This window comes from Balaenoptera physalus (genome assembly GCF_965194825.1).
Source record: "Balaenoptera physalus genome assembly, chromosome: 15".
Lineage (NCBI taxonomy): Eukaryota > Metazoa > Chordata > Mammalia > Artiodactyla > Balaenopteridae > Balaenoptera > Balaenoptera physalus.
The window spans coordinates 3,999,409-4,022,021 of NC_138894.1; the positions used below are offsets into that span (position 1 = coordinate 3,999,409).

Consider the following 22,613-nt stretch of genomic DNA (forward strand, 5'->3'; position numbering starts at 1 on the left):
AAGGAACATGAGATTCTGCTCTCTAGATTCTACTTAAGACAGGATTGTTTTAAATGCCTCTGAGGCCAGTTCTCAGATGGGGAGGATGGAAGTGGACGTGGAAATTCATTAGAACCACCTGAGCAGCTTTTTATTTTTATGTATTTTTAAAATTAATTAATTAATTAATTTTATTTTTGGCTGCGTTGGGTCTTCGTTGCTGCCTGTGGGCTTTCTCTAGTTGTGTCGAGCGGCGGCTACTCTGTTGCGGTGCGTGGGCTTCTCACTGCAGTGGCTTCTCTTGTTGCGGAGCACGGACTCTAGTTACGTGGGCTTCAGTAGTTGTGGCACGTGGTCTCAGTAGTAGTGGCTCGTGGGCTCTAGAGCGCAGGCTCAGTAGTTGTGGTGCACGGGCTTAGTTGCTCCGCGGCATGTGGGATCTTCCTGGACCAGGGCTCGAACCCGTGTCCCCTGCATTGGCAGGTGGACTCTTAACCACTGCGCCACCAGGGAAGCCCCATGAGCAGCTTTCTAAGCTGCCCACACCCCTGCTTTCTGCAGATGCAATGGTGTGCGGTGGTCCCACCTCCCTGTTCTGGGTTCACTGCACTTGCTCCTCTCGGGGGAATCACGCCCGTCTACAACCCTGGACACTGCCCGAGGAGCTCATGATTTTTTACTATGCGAATCCCTGCACCACCACCGCCCCCCCGCCCAGTGTGTCCACAGACCTCCAGGGCCAGCACTGGCCAGACCGCCTGAGGCTCCACCCGTATCAACAGCAGCCTCCTTTGCTTCCTGGTGACGTTGTAACAAGTGGGGCAGCAGGAAACCTGTGCTCGCAGGAAGTCTGGGGGCTGAGCACCTGCCGTGTCTCCACTCACGTGACTGACAGCTCTGTGAGTTAACCAGATGTTCACGAGGCCCCTTACCTCGCACACCTGCGGCCCCTGGTGCGTGGAAGGAAGCCCTGCATCTGGCCTGGGTGCCGCAGTCCCGGCCCCTCCCTGCTCGCCCTTCATGAACCGGTTACACCCTCTCTGACCAGCCACGCCCCTGCTCTCCCGCTGACCGGTGTGTCCATTTCCCTGAATTCACCGACTTGACGCAGTTCACTACCACTTATTAATTATATACTCTTTCTGTTGCAATACAGTATCTCTTTCTTCTGATTGGTACATGCATCAAAGTGATTAATTAAATGAGTGACTAGTGTAGATATACTCCAGTTTCCAAGCGCTCTCCGTAGCTAGTCTGGGCTCCCCTACTTTCCAGCTGCCAAAGCAGCCTCTTCCCTAACTTGGGATCCATGTAGCTAACTCCCTCTACAAAGGGCTGTATATGTTGACTGATGAAAGCTAAGTAAGGAACTCGCCTTCTCAAAGCATCCCTCCGCGTGTTTTGGAGGACACAGAGTTCACATAAACATGAAAAGATCAATTAGGTCAACTCAGAGGATAGGGATACGGGTTTTGTTAATTTGTCCAGATATTTGTATATAATGAGACTTTAATTAACGGAAAACCTTGGACTTCTAGAAACAGTTGGAAACGTCTAAATAGGGAAATAAAATCTACTTTAGGTAATTTAGTGGGATTTAACGCCAAGGAGCGGCCACAGGGGCTCTGGAGGGGGCGCTGAGAGGCCAGATTGGGAGGGTGAGGAGGAAGCCACTGCGCCTCCATGGGAGCCCCAGAAGCGGGGGTCCCCCGAAGGACGCCGGACCCGCAGCAAGAGTGGCACCTGCGGCCCGAGACACCGCCGTGGGCATCGGGGAAACCTGCCTGTCCCGCTGTCCCCCAGCCAGCGCCCCCTAGCGGCTGCGCCCTCGGAAGCAGCAGCCGCAGGGGCAGGGGAGGCTCCCGTGGGGCCACGTGGTCCTGCCGCGAGCAGAGCGGGCAGGGGCGGGGGTGGAGGTGCACCTGGGCGAGGAGATCCAGAGCCAGCCTTGCAGGCCTCGCCCGCGTCGTGGACCAACACAGACCACGCGATGTGAGGAGTGAGGCTGCACCGAGAACTCCTGGGAGTCGGGTCTGTCCTTCGTCCCTCTAGCCTGGCAGGTAGCAGGAGACGACTCTACAGCCCTTACATTGAAGAAGAAACCGTCTCACCTCCCCTGAGAGCCTCAGAGGTCAAGCCTCTCAAGGTGTATTTTTAAACAAACTGGTTTCTGCTCCCTCACTGGTACTGGGGACTTTACGGTAGGGAAATATCCACAAAACGCCCACTCTTCGGACGTTTCTCCTAACTGAGGCACAGGGGGCAAACTTTCCGGATTCTTCAATTATGTTTATGTGTATTTATTCTAAAGAGTATGAGATGACTTAACGAAGAAATCACATATTTACCTGTGCCACCCACGTGTCCATCAACCGATAAATGGGTGATAGAAAACAAAATTCAGCTGAGTAAAGCTGAAGATCTAGTTGGCCTTATCCAATGACTCATGAATCAGGCAGCACCCCTCCTAGTAGGTAGAAGATGCTCCAGGGAGTTGTAAAAAATGGAAGGTTTGTATAGGTGGAAGGAGGGGGCGGGACAAGGAAGTTACTAGCTGGAAAGGAAAGAAAGGGCTGTTTCAGGGCAGGTCACCTTCCCCCAGGGGGAAGGGCAGGGGTCTTCTTGTGCAAATGACCTCACCCCAGTGCTGAAATTTCAGATTGTCTGTTTAAAGGTCACATTTCTGGGAGAGATTGAAACTGCAGTTGTCTTTCTTTTTTTATATAAATTTATTTTATTTATTTTTGGCTGTGTTGGGTCTTCGTTGCTGCACGTGGGCTTTCTCTAGTTGCAGAGAGCGGGGGCTACTCTTCGTTGTGGTGCGCGGGCTTCTCATTGCGGTGGCTTCTCTTGTTGCGGAGCACGGGCTCTAGAGTGCGGGCTCAGTAGTTGTGGCACGTGGGCTCAGTAGTTGTGGCTCGCGGGCTCTAGAGCACAGGCTTAGTAGTTGTGGCGCATGGGCTTAGCTGCTCCGCGGCATGTGGGATCTTCGTGGACCGGGGCTCGAGCCCATGTCCCCTGCATTGGCAGGGCTCGAACCCATGTCCCCTGCATTGGCAGGTGGATTCTTAACCACTGCGCCACCAGGGGAGTCCCTGCAGTTGTCTTGATTGCTGTCCTGGAGGCAAATGACTCCATGTGGGTACTGTGGTTTCTTTCTAACAAGATAAACAAAATGTGTATGTACATACAATGGGATATTACTCAGCCTTAGAAAGGAAGGAAACTCTGATACCTGCTATAATGTGGATGCACCTTGGAGACCTTGTGCTACCTGACGTAACCCGGTGTGAGATGTACAGTCATGTATATATATTGTCCCCAGCTTTATGGCCAGAGCATCTAAAACTCTTGTAATTCCTTAAGTGATAAGAGCAAAGGGGCATCTTTTGTTATCATATTTGGGTTTTGTCCCAGGTCCTGAAATAGCTTCAGAGGGTAAAGGTGAAAAGAGTGTCCTGTTATTCACAAGCCCCTTTCAACCACACCAGAGTTTATATCAGTGAGTGACTTTCTGGAAAGCCCCTAAGGATGGGGGTGGCTGGTTGCCAAGGGAACCAACCATGTGATTAGCGGATTGGAATTTTCAGCCCCACTCCCGACCTCAGAGGAGGAGAAAGGGTCTGGAAGTTGACTTAATCTCTTAACTGCCAATGATGTAAACAATTGCACCCGTGCAATGAAGCCCCAGAAAACCCCAAAGGACGGGGTTTGGAGAACAGGGAGGTGCTGGGAGGGTGGTCAGCTCCGTGCCACCTACCCACACCTTGTCCCATGCATCTCTTCTATCTGGCTGCTTTTGAGTTATGTCCTTCATATTAAACATGTAAACATACGAAAAGTGTTTGCCATTCTAGCAAGTTGTAGAACTGAAGGAGGTGGTCATGGGAAACTCTGATCACAGCCAGTTTGTCAGAAGTCAGAGGGAGGCCCAGACTTGGGACAGGCTTCTGAAGTGGGGGGCAGCCTTGTGGGTCTGAGCCCTTCACCTGTGGGATCGGACGCTATGTCCAGCCGGACAGTGTCAGGACTGACGTGAGTTGTAGGACACTCAGGTGGTGTTCACAGAAGATTGGAGAATTGGTTGGTGTGGGGAAAAAAATGCATTTGGTGTGGAAGTGAAATGTGAGAGCATAAAGGAAAAATAGTTTTGTTCTCTTTAGCCCGTCACAATAGGACAAATCCTGCATGATTCCACCTACACGAGGTACCTAAAGTAATAAAAATTGTCGAGACAGAAAGTAGAATGGTGGTTGCCAGAGGCTGGTGTGGGGAGGGGGGGGAGAGAATGTGGAATTAATATTTAATAGGTGCAGTTTCCGTTTGGAAAGGCGAAAAGTGCCAGTGAGGGATGGTGGTGATGGTTGTGAAACAGGAGGGAAGGGGGCAGGGCACACCTTTGAAAGAAAGACATAGCCCGAGGACATGACATAAACTGATTAGAACCAAATGGGTCCAAGATGGCGGACAAGTCGACTTCCACTAGACCTTGAGCCTCAGTATACGCTCACTGTAACACATCGGCAAGCTAAATGACACACCCACAGGCGCCATGACAGTTCCAAGGCCGACCATAAGGGTCAAAAAGTGGGTGGTGGCCCAATTCATGGAAATCCCCACCCCTTCCTAAAATAACTGGAATACTCCTCCCCCTCACTAGCCTATGAAATTACCCACCCCTATAAAAACTGACAACTCCAGACCCTGGTGCTTTTCTCACCTTCTGAGATGGCCCATACTCTGTCTGTGGAGTGTATTTCTCCCAAAGCCTTTCTCACCTTCTGAGGTGGCCCACACTCTGTCTGTGGGGTGTGTTTCTCTCTAAATAAATCCACTTCTTACCTATCACTTTGTCTCTCGCTGAATTCTTTCTGCTATGAGACATCAAGAACCTGAGCTTCAGTACGTCCTGAAACCAGGTGTGTGATCTCAGTTGGAAGACTGTGAGTTTTGGCCGGGTTCGAGTCCTAGCCGAGTGGGTTCAAGTCCCAATCTGAGGTGCACAGTTTCAGTTGCACAACGTGAATGTACTTAATGCCACCGAACCGTCCATTTAAAATGGTTAAAATGGTCACTTGTATGTTATGTATATTCTACTGCAATAAAAATGTTCGCATTTAAAAATGTATCTACCTGTGGTTTTCCTCCTGAACTTGTATCCATAAGTCTGGGCATTTAGGACGTTTTAAAATGACTTTGCAACTGCGTCGTGAGTCATGAGGGCTGTACTTTGAGTGACTCATGAAACACTCTTTTTTTTTTTTTTTTAAATTTATTTATTTATTTATTTATTTTTATGGCTGTGTTGGGTCTTCATTTCTGTGCGAGGGCTTTCTCTAGTTGCGGCGAGCGGGGGCCACTCTTCATCGCGGTGCGCGGGCCTCTCATTATCGTGGCCTCTCTTGTTGCGGAGCACAGGCTCCAGACGCGCAGGCTCAGTAGTTGTGGCTCACGGGCCCAGTTGCTCCGCGGCATGTGGGATCTTCCCAGACCAGGGCTCGAAACTGTGTCCCCTGCATTGGCAGGCGGATTCCTAACCACTGCGCCACCAGGGAAGCCCTCATGAAACACTCTTGCTTACATCAGCTGGACACGGGCCTTTGGCAATCAGGGGATGCTATCCTGGGTTCTGAGGAAGGCAGGCCTGCCCCGGTCCGTCCAGATGGGGCAGCTATCAGAGGGGTAATCAGAGCAGAATCAGTAAATGCTGTAGTCACCTGGGAGAGGAATGAGGCGTGCCTCTCTGATGATGCAGGAAGCAGAAGGTGAGTGATTATGTCCTCTCTGGGCTCTTCAGTTTCAGCTTTTCTTTTTTCTCTTTGAATTTCTCTATTTTATTTTTTTTAATTTTTTAATTAATTTTTATTGGAGTATAGTTGCTTTACACTGTTGCATTACTTTCTGGTGTACAGCAAAGTGAATCAGCTGTACGTATACATATATCCCCTTTTTTGGATTTCCTTCCCATTTAGGTCACCACAGAGCACTGAGTAGAGTTCCCTGTGCTCTACAGCAGGTTCTCAGTAGTTATCTATTTTCTACACAGTATCAATAGTGTATATGTGTCAACCCCAATCTCCCAATTCATCCCAACCCCCTCCTTCCCCCCTTGGTATCCATAAGTTTCTTCTCTACATCCGTGTCTCTATTTCTGCTTTGCACATATGTTCATCTGTACCATTTTTCTGGATTCCACATATGAGCGATATGATATGATATTTGTTTTTCTCTTCCAGCTTTTATGAATGCGGGAGTGAGCAGAGCTGACGGGTAGATCTGAGGAGGTGGGAGGGAGTGTCCACCTGCGGAAGGTGTGCTTTCTCTCCATCTTTATATTGGTCTGGCTTCAAATGTCAGCCCCTCGAGGACAGCAGGTGACATCAAGCAAATGGGAAGTTGCCAGGAACTCGGGTGGCCCCTGTGAACCGGCGGCCCCCTGCTGTGGAGGCCCCCTCTCTCTTTGGGGCCGAGCTGGGTTTGCCCTCAGGCCTTCAGCCTCCTGCAGCTCCGAGGTCCCCTCACCACCCCTTTGGCGGAAGAAGAAGAGGCAGGTGAAGAGCCGAGGGCTTGCACAGTAAGGACGGTGGTGTTTCCCCAGGCTTCCGAGCTCCTTCTCGAGGCTCCCCTTGAAGGGAAGGGGCAGGCAGCGTGGTGTTTACCAGCATAACTGTGCTACCGACCGCACGACAAGCCAATAAATCAGAGACGAGGTGCTGAGGCAAGGAATAACAACTTTATTTGGAAAGCTGGCAGACGGAGACGATGACAGACTAAAGTCTCCAAAAAACCATTTTATCAAAGCTTGGATGCCAGTTTCTTTTATAGCACAGAGAGGGGGAGGAGATGAGGAAGTAAAGTAAAAAGACCATAAGATTTGCAAATATCCCCTGGAATGGCCAACCTCGGGGAGGGGATGCGTTCATTTCTTCTTTCTTGCCACCATCCGCCAGGTGGATAGGGTCCGGATGCTTCCCTGAACAAAGGCACTTTGATTTAACCTTCGGGCAGAGGGGCAGGGTTCCCCAAGGCAGGCCACTGTGTACAGACAGTCTCCTTTCAGTGAACAAAGGCAGCGGAAAGCAGCGGTGAAAGTAAAAGAAACAGAGCCAACATGGAGTCAGATTTGGCTCTTCCCTGTTACGACTGCAGCTGGCGGTCGCGGCCTTCTAGGCCTGCCCCACACGTGCTGGCCGAGCCGCGACTGTGCCTCATACATCGCAAGGGCTCAATAAACGGCAGGTAGAGTTGTCATTAAACAGGTGCACATCTCGGTCTAGAAACACAGCTATACAGGAAATATCACTTTATTTTCCTTAGAGCAATTTAATGAGGACCTTGGGCACCCACCCCCCCCCACAACACAGTAGGAAATTCTCCCCCTGGCAGTACTGGGTTCCTTCCTGAATCTGGTCCAGAATCTGGAGGACTGTGTGGACCCCCACTGCGGGTGAGGCAGTCCCATCACTGGACACCATCTCCTGGTAACGCCCCAGCCCTCCCTTCATTCACAGCCCCGCAGGGCGAGGGCTGGGGGCACATGGGAGCCACTCTCTACCTGCTTCTCAAGACACTCGGTCTTTCTCCTCTGCATCCGTCTGGGTCCAGGCAGGTGAGAGGCCACACCTGACCTAGGTAACTGGAGGAGAGTTTTACCAAAGGTACTCTCTCCAAAGGTGTGGGCAGTTAGGGAAACCAGTAAGGGAGAGTGAGGACCTTGAGTTGGCAACTGTGGAGGTCATCGTGTAACGGGGAAGAGCCAAATCTGACTCCATGTTGACTCTGTTTCTTTTACTTTCACCTCTGCTTTCCGCTGCCTTTGTTCACTGAAAGGAGACTGTACACAATGGCCTGCCTTGGGGACCCTGCCCCTCTGCCCGAAGGTTAAACCAAAGTGCCTTTGTTCAGGGAAACATCCAGACCCTGTCCACCTGCGGATGGTGGCAAGAAAGAAGAAATGAACGCATCCCCTCCCCGAGGCTGGCCATTCCAGGGCATATTTGCAAATGTTATGGCCTGAATTTTACTTTACTTCCTCATCTCCTCCCCCTCTCTGTGCTATAAAAGAAACTGGCATCCAAACCCCGATAAGATGGTTATTTTGAGACTTTAGTCTGCCATCTTCTCCGTCTGCTGGCTTTCCGAATAAAGTTGTTATTCCTTGCCTCAGCACCTCGTCTACGATTTATTGGCCTGTTGTGGGGTGAGCAGAGTGGGCTTGGACTCAGTAACAATTTCCCCCTCAGCCCTTAGAGTTCAGGAGAAGGAACCAGAGCCCGGAGAGGGCTTCCCTAGAGGGACAGAGCCAACCACAGGGGGGACGGGGCACTGAGGGCCTGACCTCACTCTCCTGTCTTCTGCCCTCCGCTGGTACCGTCTACTGGCCAAACCCAACCAAAAGCCAGAGAACAAAGGCAGAGGATAACCTTAGAGAATCACGATGCTGTTATCAACAATGTGAATTGGTGTAGATGAACATGGTAAGAGCAGATCTGATAGGGATTTAGGGGAGAGAATATCAGAGTCCACAGTAGGTGGAGTTTGAGCAATGATACCTCCCACTATGGGTAACATTTTGTGTGCCTTTGGCATGTGACTTGAAGCAGAGGGATGGGTCGGATCCAGGGGTTCTTAAATGAGGAAAGCTTAGCCCAGTGCTGGGCATGTATGAGCTTTCTTCCTGTGGTAGCTATCAGGACCCTGAGACCCCAGTCATGGCTCAGTTAGCTCTCTGACTCTGTAAGCTGGTTCATTTCAACACCCAAACTAGCTCAGCCTAAGCCAAGTTCAAAAGAAGGGATGTCTGGATTCTCTCACACCAAGAAATGGTGATGCTATTTTTCAGGCTGAAACTTTCCAGAGCTGTTCGCAGCCGTATTTATACTCTTGGACGTTTATGCAGCCGTTCTTGCCTGTTTATTGTTCTGGAAAGTGCGGAAGGAATGTTTATAGAGAGATTTCTGTCATAGTGCACGGAGCAGACAAGGACGCGGCAGCAAAGGCCAGCCTTGTCCTCCTGGCTCCGTGGATAGACAGTCAGCAGGAGACGGGCTTCGTCAGCCTCCCCCGCATGGCCTCGACCCGCGGGCTCTGCATCCAAGAGCTTCCCAGCACAAGGGAGCAGGGCTTGATGCTGTTCCCTGCCCCTCCTGCAAAAAAGCTGCTCTCTGCAGCTTCTGGCCTTATCACTAAGCGCCCCTGCTCCCGGCCTGTGCTTGTCCTTCTCTGGCTGCCTGGTTAGATCATTTTCCGCTGTCATGTAATCTGCTAATCCAACGAGGGAAAATCTGTCCAGGGCAGAAGAGACTAGCTCCCTCCCACTGGGGCAGGTGCATTAACCCCTGTGCCTTCCCACTCAGGGAGGGCAAGGAGGAAAAGGTTGTCCCAGCGGCAATCAGCCCGGTGACAGCCCTGGTGACACCCAGCCTCAGCAGCAGGGCCCAGGGCTGCATTCAGGCGGCTGGGAGAGGCGCCCCGCCGGCAACTTACAAAACTCAGCCCTGGCAGGTTCCAGGAGCAGCAGGGCCAGGTCCACAGAAGGATGAAGGCTGCTCACCCCAGAGCAGGGAGATTGGCAACAGCAATCCCACAAGACGATGACAGTGGTAGCCCAGCAGGAAATGGCAGCAACAGTGACCAGGAGAGAAAGACGCTCCAGGTTCAAGGTGAGAGGCTCAGGCTGTGACAGTAGCTCACAAGAGACTGTAAGCTCCTTGAGGTGAGGTTTTTTATTTTGTTCAGGGCTGACGCTCCCGGATCTATCACAGTGTTTGACACGTGGAAAAAGCACAACGAATATTTATTTCTAAAAAAAAGAATGGGGCTTCCCTGGTGGTGCAGTGGTTGAGAGTCTGCCTGCCAATGCAGGGGACACGGGTTCGAGCCCTGGTCTGGGAAGATCCCACATGCTGCGGAGCAACTGGGCCCGTGAGCCACAACTACTGAGCCTGCGCGTCTGGAGCCTGTGCTCCGCAACAAGGGAGGCCGCGACAGTGAGAGGCCCGCGCACCGCGATGAAGAGTGGCCCAAAATTAAAAATAAATAAATTAATTTAAAAAAAATTTTTTTAATTTTTTTTAATTAAAAAAAAAAAGAATAGTACAGGTGGATGAACAAGGAGATTTCCTGACCTCTTGGGCAGAGGGCCTGAGAGCCGAGACAGTAGCAGTGCTGGTGGCTGGGAAAAAGGTCCCGGAGGTCCTGGGCCGTTGGTCTCCATCATCTCTCTACCCTTGTGTTTCCTGGTTCTGGTTCCCGGTGCGGGCTCAATACACAGGTGCTGGATAAATCAAAATGTTTGTCCCAGACCTCGATGTCCGTCAGTTTCGGTCCCCGAGTTTTTGGAAACTGGACCAAGAAATGCAGGTCAGCCGTTCTGTGATACTGTGGGAGAGAGGCAGCGCCCCATCCACATTCAGTGCTTCTCCCTGCACCCGCAGTCCTGGCCACAGTCCGGAATCCTGGGCCTCAGCCCCCATACGTGTCTGCTCCAGGGGACACAGTCCATCACGTCCCACCCACCTCCAGGACTGTGTGCCCCCCGAAGGAGAGTGGGTCAGCACAGAGCAAGGGAGAATGTCACACCAGGATCCTTCTGAGCGCACTCCTGGAGTTCAAGGAAGAGTCCTTAAACCGGCCCTTACAGAGGCCGCCCGTTACGTGGGCACACCAGTTCCTGCCTCAGACCCGTGTCCTCCAAGAGAAGCCCTCATTCAGCCCGACCCTGCACTGACCTCTTGTTTCATTTGGGAAACTGGCCTGCGGCTGGAGTCCCCCCTTCTCACCACGGCCCCTGGCCACGAGTTAGCACTGAAGTCAGAGGCAGGCGTTAGGTAGACTTTAGGGGAACCAGCCAAGAGGGGCTTGGGCTCTGAAAGCTCCAAAGAACTGTCTGGAGGTTTCCTCAGCCTCCAGGTTCTGGCCCTGGGTGGGGTCTGTTACAGGGCCCCATCCTGTAACAGCGACTCCACACAGCGCTTTGAAACTACCCGTTCTGTGCCTTAGACCAGGTCCTCTTCAAAGAGGGGGCAGCCCCCCTCTGGTTTCTGCATCAGGAGAGAGGCAGTGAGAGGATGGGGCCCCTCTGTACCACGACCCGGGAGCCCAGTGGGAAGGGAGGCTTCTTCCCCTTACACCTAGCAGTGAAATGTGCTCGACCACACAGGTTTGGAAGTCATCACTAAAGTCAAAAACAATAAAAGCGGAAGTTGTCATCAGAACGTACAAATCCTACAAATAAAAGGCAGAGAGGTGCCTTTGTCATGTCCTGGTCAGAGCATGAGTGGGGATGTTAGGTTGGATGGGGTGATCTGGGGCTGTGGGTGTTCTGTATCACCCCCATTACACACACTCTCTTATTTTCTAACTCCTCTTTCTCTTAGTGTTTTCTTTTCTTTTCTCTCTCTCTCCTCTTGACTTACCTTGCCTTGGCGGGCGCTCTTGGGGACCCTATTGGCCTGGCTTCATCCCATCGATCGTATCGGCATGAAGAAAGGCTGCTGAGTGCTATAAAGGTCTTTCCAAAGACCAGGGAGACGCCGAGGAATTCTGTAATCCTAAAATAAATGGGGGTTCATTAATGCAGGGACACAGAGCGCTCTCTTCTGATTCTCAGAAACTTCGATTTTAAATGAAATTAAAGGGGGGAGGGATAAACTGGGAGATTGGGGTTGACATATATACACACTACTATATATAAAAGAGATAACGAATAAGAACCTACTGTAGAGCACAGGGAACTCTATTCAGTACTCTGTAATGACCTGCATGAGAAAAGAACCTAAAAAAGAATGGGTATGTGTATAACTGATTCACTTTGCTGTACAGCAGAAACTCACACAACATTATAAATCAACTGTACTCCAATAAAAGTTAAGTTTAAAAATAAGTGAAATTACAGTTCTTATTATGAAAGCAAAATGAGATCACTGTAAACAATTTAGAGATTGTGGATAAGCCAAAGAAGAAAATGAAATCAGCCATAATTCGACCATCCAGCCATGGCCTCGTTTTCTCAGTGGGGGCGTGTTCTTTCGGAGGGTCTGGGGGTCGGGGACTGCGTGTGGTCACTTAACTGCAAATACCCCATCTTCCCCTTAAAGTGGCTGCTTTCTTAGTACCAATTATCATAGTACTGTTTCTAAATCATTAAACCCTCTGCTATGGCATTTAAGGTTGCAGGGTGTTTCCTTTATGGACATACTTTTCCTCGTTTAACCAGGCCTCTGTTTTTAGCCATTCAGGTTGTTTCCAGCTATTCCCAATTATGAAAAGAGCTGCAAGAAATGTCCCTGTAGCTGCGTCTCTGTCCACATCCATGGTTCTCTCCTTGGAATAAATCCCCAGACCTGGAATCACTGCCGTAACACAGACAGCGGTCCTCGGATGAAATGCCTTTCAGAAGAAATTTAATAAGTGAGAAATTTAGGGATGAATCAGAAACAGTCGCTCCCCCAAATTAGTCTTCTCCCTCATCTCCCAACAAATGATTTGAAAAGGCTCTAGGAAGATTGCATTTTCTTTAAAGAAGGTGACTTGAGGCTCCAGAAAGCCTCACCATCAGGCTGGGGCGGGGAGGGTGGGAACCAGGACTTTCTGTAAATGCGTTCACTCCTAGCTTCCCGGAGGCCCAGTGGTGATTAGACTGATCCCTGGTCTTCCCAGAATCTCCACCCAAACAAATGTCCCTGAAGCCGGGGTGGGGTTAGGGGGGGCTTGTGGGGGAAGGTGGTGGTCAGCTGAAACTCCACTCAGGCCACAGAGGGCTGTGTGTCCTGGGGAAGTTTCTTCCCCCTTCTGTGCCTCAGTGCCAACCCCCTAACCTGAGGGGCTAGCTGCATGGGGCCTCAGAGGCTCTGCCACTTGTCCGACAAAGCGAGATCCCTCCCTGGCGCCCTGGCTCTCCCCTCCCCTCCTGCCGCAGGAATACGTGCCAGGCCTGGGATGTCCTTGAGGCCGGCAGGCCAGATGGGGAGCTGGCAGCCCCTTCCCCTCTGGGGGCTGAGGCTCCTTTAATTTGCATACCTTAAAAGGCTTGCAGGAGCGAGGGGCTGGGTTCTTATCTCCTGTGCTCTGGAGGGGCCTTATTTATAGCCCAGCTGGCCAGCAGCTGCTTGTACGTTGGGGTGAACCCACAGGGCGGTTGACCTCCGGTCGCTGTGCCCCCTGGTTGGGCTGGAGGGCAGAAAGCAGACAGGTAAGGCTCCAGTTTCTCTTCTCTTTCCCTTCCCTTGCCATCCTTCCTCTCGTGTCTGCACAGCTTTGTACCCCAGCTGTGCAGAGGGAGTGTCCAGCCCTGGGAGGGAGCTCTCTGGCACTGTGGACCGCAGACCCAAGTAGGACCCAGGGGGCAGGGACAGCTGGCTCTTCCAGCAGCTAAGCTCCTGCTGCCCCCAAAGCTGCAGCAGGTACCCACCGGGACCTTAAGAACTTGGAGGTGGGAGGGAGGGAGACGCAAGAGGGAAGAGATATGGGTACATATGTATATGTATAACTGATTCACTTTGTTATAAAGCAGAAACTAACACACCATTGTAAAGCAATTATACTCCAATAAAGATGTTAAAAAAAAAAAAAAAAAAAGAACTTGGAGGAACCCTAGTTTATCTTACTCTCTCTCAGTGGGAATCAGGAATCTGCATTGAATTTTGACACCGGAAAGTTTTTTTTAAAAAAAGAGGAAAGAAAAAGAAAAAAAAATGATAAAATCAACACTGGAAGGGGGAAAAACCACAGTGCCCTTGAGCTGCTTCTCCCTGACCGAATTTCCGGATGGCCTGGGGTAAAAAGGCAAGTTACTGATAAGTCTGATTATGCTGGGGAAGTGTGTTTATACAAGATGACTTGCTACGGCTGATGGTTTGAAAGTACAGATCACTGTTGTGTGCTTTACAAAGGAAATGCATTAATATTTTACTAATTTCTAGAGCAGGATATATGCGAAAGACAAAGTACTGAGGAATGTTCTAATGCAAGGCCAGCCGCGTAATAATGTTAATACTGATAGAATGACACGTATGTGATAAGAGGTATCATAGGTATAAACATCCTCTAGCCAGACCTCAAGCAAGGCATTTTATCAGGTCCAATCTAAAAGGAAAAAAAACTGTGACATCAGTTTTTAAAAAATAATTCTGAGGTCAAAAGATAGATTAATAGCTGTGTTATAGGCTAATGCTGCTTTATCACGTATTTGCTCTATTTAGATTTATTGTTTTGTTTCTTGAGGAATGTTATTTGAATCTTGCTTTATTGCTGGGTTTATAACAACAAAATGTGCTTTAACAGTCTATTACATTTTGGGATCCATTCTACTGTAAAAAAAAGTTTTTGTTTTTAATGGAGTAGCCAACTTAATCAACTCAGATGATTACATTTTGAAGGCTTTTTCTAATATTAAGGAAATATTAATGTATCACTTCCATGAAAAGCTGCATATTTTCCCATAAAGTGTACCCTGACCGCTCACCCCCGCCCCCCATCTCGCCTGTCTTCAAGAACATTTTGCACCTTTAGATTTCATCATCTTCTTAGTGCTTCCGTTGATTTGGGGTCCCTGAGGCTGGGCCACGCCGTTCTCTCTGCATCCCTCAGCTCCAACACAGGCACCTACACACCTCCTACTGTGTGTCCTAAAACACTTCATATTTAAGGATAGATGGCCGAGAAACACTGATTTTAAATTCTCTTCTCCGCATCTGTTAAAAAACATTCAACTAAGTAAATTTTTAAAGATCTTATTGGCTTTATTCAATGATTCATGAATCAAGCAGCGTCCCATCCAGCAGGTAGAAAGAAGGTCTGAGGAGCTGGGCAAAATGAAAGACTTTTCCTGGCAGAAGGGAATGGCAACAAGGAAGTTGTCCTCGGCAAAAAAGCAAGTTGGTTATTGAAAGGTTACTTTCCTTTAGGGAACGGCAGGGGTCTATCAGGCAGGTGACCACACCAGTCCTGGTCAAGCCATTCCTGATTGACTGGGTTAAGATTCCATTTCTGGAAGAGCCGAAACTGTAATGAAGTCTCAGTTTGGTGACATGGGGCTTACAATAGGTGACTCCATTTGGGGCCTGTTGTCTTGGGTTTTTTTTTTGTTTTTTTTTTTAAAGAGCTCCTGACTTATTTATTTATTTACTTTATTTATTTATTTATTTTTGGCTCTGTTGGGTCTTCGTTTCTGTGCAAGGGCTTTCTCTAGTTGTGGCAAGCGGGGGCCACTCTTCATCGCCGTGCGCGGGCCTCTCACCGTCGCGGCCTCTCTTGTTGCGGGGCACAGGCTCCAGACGCGCAGGCTCAGTAGTTGTGGCTCACGGGCCCAGTTGCTCCGCGGCATGTGGGATCTTCCCGGACCAGGGCTGGAACCCGTGTCCCCTGCATTGGCAGGCAGACCCTCAACCACTGCGCCACCAGGGAAGCCCTGTTGTCTTGTTTTTAACACCACAAAAGAAAGAGGTGAAATTATATTCATAGTGTTTATATTTTCTTTTGTTTTTTCTTACTGTACAAATATATGTTCACCACAGGAAGTACAAACCAGCAGAGAGAAGAAAATGGAAAATGATGTGCAGTCTTACTACTCAAAGATAACTCTTAGCATTGCATTGTGAATCTTAACTATTTCTTGATTCTAAGAGGTCTTTGATTGTAACGTCAACCATTCATTTAATGCTAGCTTTAAAAGAGAGGGGAAAATTTCCCCCTATGTTATACAGATTAAGATGAATCCAAAAACAATAAATTGGGGGGAAAATATAAATTGTAATTAAGGAAAAATATATATATGATCAGGTTATTTGGTAATCTACTTTTTGTCCCATGTATAGTCAGTGTATTTTTACTGTGCATTAAAGTTCTAATTCTTTGAAAATTGGTTTCCAATTTTTTTATATACTAAATTATGACATTTTCATTTAGCCAGAATATTAAAATATCCATAATAGCTGGATAAGTGGGACATAAAAAAATCATAAAATGAGATTTAGATAAATAATTTTTATCAACATATAACTTGTTTCGAAGTATGATCTGCTGATTTCTACACTATTAATGCTACCTACTGAATAAGAGAAACAACTCAACCGTCTAGGACCTGGATCTTTATTCCCCCCTCAATTTTGTTTTATTGATTTTTTTCATTATCATTGATTTGTCAGTCTTCATACTTAGTCTCCAATATACCAACGTAAGGTTGAAAAACAGAAAGAAACATAAGTTCTGAGCAATATGATATTTAACAGATATATTTCATAAATATCATTAAATGTTTTTAAGTGTAAGCCTATAAAAATAAAATCAGTTTTAACTTTGAGGACATTTTTACAACTTGGGGCTTTGTTTAAATCTAAAAGAGAAATTTTAGATAGAAGACAGATAAAAATTTATTTTAACAGAAGACTTTGTTACAGTTAAACTGTAATACTGAAAAGTTAAACTGAAGTAAAACCCTATCCAGCCAACAACACATAAAATATGCTCCAGGTGTTTTATTAAGAAGGCTGCAGGGACTTCCCTGGTGGCACAGTGGTTAAGAATCCGCCTACCAATGCAGGGGAACACGGGTTCGAGCCCTGGTCCGGGAAGATCCCACATGCCGCGGAGCAACTGGGCCCGTGAGCCACAACTACTGAGGCTGTGTGCTACAACTACTGAAGCCCGCGTGCCTAGAGCCCGTGCTCCACAAGAGAAGCCACCGCAATGAGAAGCCCGCACACCGCAACACAGAGTAGCCCCCACTCGCCGCAACTAGAGAAAGCCCGAACGCAACAATGAAGACCCAATGCAGCCAAAAATAAATAAATAAATTTTTTAAAAAAAGAAAAAAAGAAGGCTGCATAATTAGGTTTTAAGGGGAAAAAGAAAGAGTTTTCGTTTGGTTTTTAAGAAGTGAGCCCTCTTTCTCTGCCAGGGACCTGCCTGCTCAGCATGGAGGGGAACTGAAGGGGCAGGGGGACCGACTGTCTTCATGGAAGTCGAGGTCACCAGAGCACTTCCTGCCTGGGTTCAGGTCTGTGCTGACAAATCCTGACCAGGATTTAGCATGAATGCAAAATAGAAAAGTAAATGGTGTTGATTATTCTACTTCTCTCTAATTCGTAGCCTTTGTAGGAAGATAAAATGGTTAATATGAAGGCACAAATAGTTATATGACAACATATTATATGTAATAACTAAAATGGTCAACAGTGAGATTGCTCAAAAGTCAAGTATGGTTAAATAAATTATGATATAGCCAAGGTATGGATGATATACAATCATCAAAAATAACGTTTGCACAGAATTTTTAATTAAAAAAATCAGAATACAAAGCTATAGTCTTATAATTAATGATCTTAACCTATATAATATATAAACACTGAAAAAATATACCAAAATATACACAATTATTGTTTTTGAGGAATAAGATTAGTAGTAAGTTTATATTCTCTCCACATTTTAAATAGTTTGCTACGTTTTCTACACAGAGACTAATCATGAAAGTCTTTTATGGCAAAATTCCACGCAAATGTAAAGGATTCTAATTATTGCCACCAATTATAAAAACTGTAAATAACCTATCAGAATGATCAGCCTCTTGAAACAGGAGGTAAAATTTACTGAATGGTTACTATGTCGAGGAACTATGTATTGGCTCATCTAACGTACAACCAGCCTACACGTGGGTATTATTACCGTTGTTGTTATTGTTATTATTCCTATGTTCAGACACGGAGGCAGGCTTAGAAAAGTGTTATCAGTGCAGAAAGTGCAACCCAGTGAAAGACAGGGCCTGGGATCCAGCTGGTGTTAGAAGCACAGGAGCACGCTGAAGGCCTGCGGGAATGTTACAGGAATGGGGGCTGGTACTCCTGAGGAACGTTACTTGGAGCAGGAAGGGAGTACTTGGGTAGAGGCTGCATACACTGTGGTGTGGAGACAGGAAGTAAGGAATTCTGAAAGGGGGGCAGGTTGTCCTGCCAGGTGTAGGGCGGGGCCCTTGGGAAGCAGAGATGCTCTGTGTGTGTGTGTGTGTGTGTGTGTGTGTGTGTGTGTTGTCTGGGCGTGTGTGCGAGTGTGTGGTGTGGGGTGTTGTGTATGTATGGGGCAGTGTGTGCCGTATGTGTGTACAGTGTGGGGAGGTGTGGTGTCTGCGTGTGTGCTGTGTGTTTGTGTGCCGGGGGAAGGGAAAGAGGGTGGAGATGATAAACGTTAAATGCCGTAAGCTTCCTTTTTAAAAAACTCTCCAATTTTGTTAAGAATCGCTTAATTTATTAGGAAACAACAACATTTTGCTCCCTTCAAATATAGTTCAAGAGACGAAAGAGCAGGTGAGAGAGGAGTCCCCTTATTTCAAAACCCCAAGTTTAATTACAGTGAATTATAGACCAGCTATTATGTCCTTCCAACCCCTAAATCAAGACAGAGGCCCACAAGACTTCCAAATCAGTTAGGATCCATGAAGAAATAATCATGTGTGTGCAACACAAAGAAAGCTCAGAGGTTTTGAAAGTGCGTGAGACAAACTCCTTTTAGGCACCTCTCTCTACTCCTGCAAGTTGAACATGCAAAAACACTATCAGCAGGTGCAAACTTGTTGGCATCACATTAAGCTGCATGAACAACCGTCCGAGTGAGGGAAGAAATACTTACGACCACAATCCCACGTCTAAAATACTGTCAGATGGAAAAACTCTCAAGGCAGCAAGGAAGGCTGAGGGAGCACCTTCTAATTAAGATAGAGTTCTCTACAAGTCGGAATTCACACCGGCAAGTTCAACATCATTTCAATAACGCAGTTTGGACAGAAGAATGATAAGCCCTTCGGCCACCGTTTCTGAGCAGCAGTAGCACGAACCCTCCAGCCTGGTGTGGGATGAGCTCTGGCAGGATCCTGGAGCCCGCCCTGAGCTGTTTCTACTTTGCCAGGACACACTTCTCTATCTCCTGGGAAGTGTCAGCAAACCTCAGCCAGCCTCAGGCAGGAGCAGCCGGGCAGCTCCAGAGGCCCACGTGAGCTCCATCGAACCTCACGTCTCTCTTTAAATTTCGCTCTCATATTCCAACTTATATCAGACCGGTCTCTCTTCTGCTCAAAACTCTCCAATGGCTTCCCAAGTCAAAATAAAGTCCAGTGCTACATAGCCTCCAGAGTCCTACAGGATCCAGGACCCGGAACCTGCCTTCATCTCCTTCCTTCCTCCCTCTCCACCTAGGATGCTCCCATCCCACCGCCCTACCCCAACTGTGCCACACACGGCCCTGCCCCAGGGCCTTTGCACCTGCTGGTGCGCTAGCCGGTCAGGCTCTCCCCCGAGGAAACCACACGCCTCCCTCCCTCCTTCAATCCTTCAATCACACCACATGTGAGAGCCAGCCCCGAGGGTCCCATCTGAAATCACACCCTCTGCCGCTCCCTAGCTCCTTGCCCTGATTTACTTTTCTTCAAATCACTTATCTCACACATGCACACCCACAAAGGGACGTGTAGGCGCTGAATGAGTATCTGTCAGAGACGAAAGCTCCAACAATCCACTGTCATAAATTTCATTTGAATTCTTAGAGGCTTTTCCAGTGTCACTCATGTATCGATACCCTTACAAAGTATCCTTATCAGGGTCCAAGTCTCAGGCTTCCCTGTCCACAACTTGAACCTCATTTCAAAAACGTCTGCTGCACTTGGAGTTTGTTCAGGGAGAAAAGTGGGAGCTGGGGGGGTCAGGCTGCCTGGGCTTTGTCCCCAGCTCTGCCATTTACAGCAGGGCAAGACCTCAACCTCCCAGAATCTTGTCTTTAAAAAGGAGATAACAATAACAGTAACCTCTTAAATACGTGGGAGGATTCAACAAGACGACGGCCACAACAATAATAGCTGCCGGTAATTGACAGATGAGGACAAACTGAAATCCAGAAAAGTATCTTAGATGTAGTTACTATATTAGTTTCTTGTTGCTTTTGTAACAAATTACCCCAAAACTATTGTCTGAAAGCAACACAAATTTATTACCTTATAGTTCAGGAGGTCAGAAGTCTGCAGGGGGTCTCCGTGGGCTAAAATCAAAGAGTGGGCAAAGCTGTGTTCCTTCTGGCGGCTCCAGGAAGGAATCTGTTTCCTGGCTTTTTCCAGCTTCTAGAGGCGCCTGTGCTCCTTGGCTGGTGGGCCCTCCCCCACCTGCAAAGCCAGCACGGTCACGTCTTCAAATCTCTCTGATTCTGACTCTCCTGCCTCGTTTTCCCACATTACGGACCCTCGTGATGACATTGGGCCACCTGGATAATCCAGGATCATCTCCCGGTATCAAGAGCCTTAATCTAATCACACCTGCAAAGGCCCTTCACAAATTCTGGAGATGAGGACATGAACGGTGCTGGGAAGCTGTTATCCTGCCTACCAGTTACTAAGAGACAGAACTGGGGTTGGCATCCGGCTGGTCTCTTGACGGCTGCGCTACAGAAGGACACGGAAAGCCCCGGGAGTAACGAAGGCGGGGTGGAAAACTTGCATCTCAGATTCGGGTTTTTGTCTTCGACATTGAACAAGACGATTCATCCCCTCTGCCCTGCTCACCGGCTGTGGGTGCCAGAGCAGCACAGCTGACTCCAAAAGTCACTTTATCTCATCGAGGCCAGTGTTAAATAATCAGTCTCACTTCAACCTCAAACATAGCATTGACTTTCAAGAAACCACAGACAGGGACTTCCCTGGTGGTGCAGTGGTTAAAAATCTGCCTGCCAATGCAGGAACATGGGTTCGATCCCTGGTCCGGGAACATCCCACATGCCGCGGAGCAACTAAGCCCATGCGCCACAACTACTGAGCCTGCGCTCTAGAGCCCGGGAGCCACAACTACTGAGCCTGCGCTCTACAGCCCATGTGCCACAACTACTGAGCCTGTGTGCCACAACTACTGAGCCCGTGTGCCACACTATTGAGCCCACGTGCCACAACTAGTGAGCCCATGTGCCACAACTACTGAGCCCGCGCACCTAGAGCCCGTGCTCAGCAACAAGAGAAGCCACCGCAATGAGAAGCCTGCGCACTGCAATGAAGAATAGCCCCCGCTGGCCGCAACTAGAGAAAGCCCGCGCGCAGCAAACAACGAAGACCCGAGGCCAAAAATAAATAAATAAATTTATTAAAAAAAAAAAAAGAAACCACAGTCACTCCATAAAAGTCGGTTGCAGAGTGGGAATGAAAGCCCTGCTTGGAGACAGGCCGTGCCGCACCGCCCATGGGGGTCGGGGTAGAGGGGGTGCCTGGACGCAGGGTGCGGAGCAGCTGCCGAGGACCCAGAGCCGGGATACCCCCCGCCCCCATAAGAGAGCAAGCGGCAGGGGCCGTGGCATGAACACCTGGGCGGCACCTGGCGGGCTGGGGGGGGGGCACATGAGAGGCAAAGAGGGCGCTTTTCATTAGTGCCCAGGTCAGCAGTGTAAACGGGCCGGCCTGGTGGCACTGCCGGGCAGGGGCTGGGCTCTGGGTCCCAGACCTCATTCACGGGCACCAAGACCCCAGATGGAGCCGCCTTGCCTGGAAACATGATCATTCAGAGGGGTTTTCAAACCCTGTAGGCTTCTTGCAGCCTCAGACATTTCTGTTCCTTTCACAAGGAAGATAAGAAGCCACAGGCCAAGTTTCGTACAAGGAACATCTGGGATATGACCCTTACACTGGCCACCGTGTTAAAGGCAGGTGTCCTTTCTCCAACAGACAACGGACACATTTGAGAGTTCTGAGGTTTCTTCTGTGACGTTTTCCTGAATCGGTTGCTTTTTTTCTCTGCTGTCTCCCCACACATTTGTGAGGGAACCACACGTTCACAAGAAGTTCTCCTTTGCCTGACTCTCCCCCAAATGCAAACTTTTCAAACTGCAGGTCAGCATCATAGGTCTTAGTGAGTCACGAAATCCATCTAGTGGGTGGAGACCCGCACTTTTTTTTTTTTTAATCTGAAATGTGTTTATATTGTAAAATCATTACCATGATAAGTTTAGTGCACATACGTCACCTCGCAGTTACACATTTTTTTGTATATGATGAGAGCTTTTAAGATATACTCTCTTAGCGACTTCCAATATATAATAGAGTATTGTTAACTGTGGTCGCCATGATCTATATTACATCTCCAGGTCTCCTTTACAACTGGAAGTTTGTACATTTTGATCACCTTCACCATTTCACGTTTTGAAGAATAAAATGAAAAAGACTAGAATATGGAAAAGATAGAATAAAAAAGAACAGAAAGCATAGTAAGGGTAAGAATTATTTCATGACGATCTCTCCCAGCACTGCACGTGGGGCTGGGGGAAGCCGTGGGGATGTGAAACTGTACTTCCTAGTTTGCGTTGCTGTCAAAGACTTGGAAGCACTGCTGTCAACATGTGCAGGTTCCCTTTCTCCTGGGTCCTCTTGACGCCTATGAGCCCCCCCCCTCGGATACTCCTCTCTCTCTGCAGATGGCTTTGCCCTCCTTAAGGCAGGAGCCAATGAAATGCTTTCCTACTTGATCAGCTCTACAAATGTGAGTCTTCGTGGAAAAAGGAAAAGGGAAACAAAAGACCAAAACACAACCACCTGTGCCATTCATCCAAGAGGGAGACAGCCGTGTGAGCAGAGCTCTGGGGGAATGGCTAGACAACCCTCCCCCACAACCCGCAGCATCTCCCCC

General features: G+C 48.5%; 1 protein-coding gene and 1 long non-coding RNA gene across 3 annotated transcripts in view; one reads left to right on the forward strand and one right to left on the reverse strand.

The window, feature by feature from the left end:
* Positions 1-603: 603 nt before the first annotated feature.
* LOC309643599 lies at positions 604-20,643 on the reverse strand. 2 transcript variants are annotated; one of them, XR_014253890.1, is made up of 4 exons: positions 19,952-20,643; positions 11,397-11,531; positions 10,107-10,323; positions 604-3,137 (listed from the first exon to the last, which is right to left on the reverse strand). It is a non-coding gene; the product is annotated as an uncharacterized lncRNA (long non-coding RNA). The 2 variants fall into 2 exon arrangements; XR_014253891.1 differs by lacking the exon at positions 604-3,137 and having other exon boundaries at positions 10,062-10,323.
* FHL2 (four and a half LIM domains 2) overlaps positions 13,061-22,613 on the forward strand; it is a 56,482-nt gene continuing 46,929 nt past the window's right edge. Inside the window, exon 1 of the mRNA XM_082426404.1 lies at positions 13,061-13,171. The gene's annotated coding sequence lies outside the window, so the exon portion shown is untranslated. The remainder of the gene's footprint in view (positions 13,172-22,613) is intronic.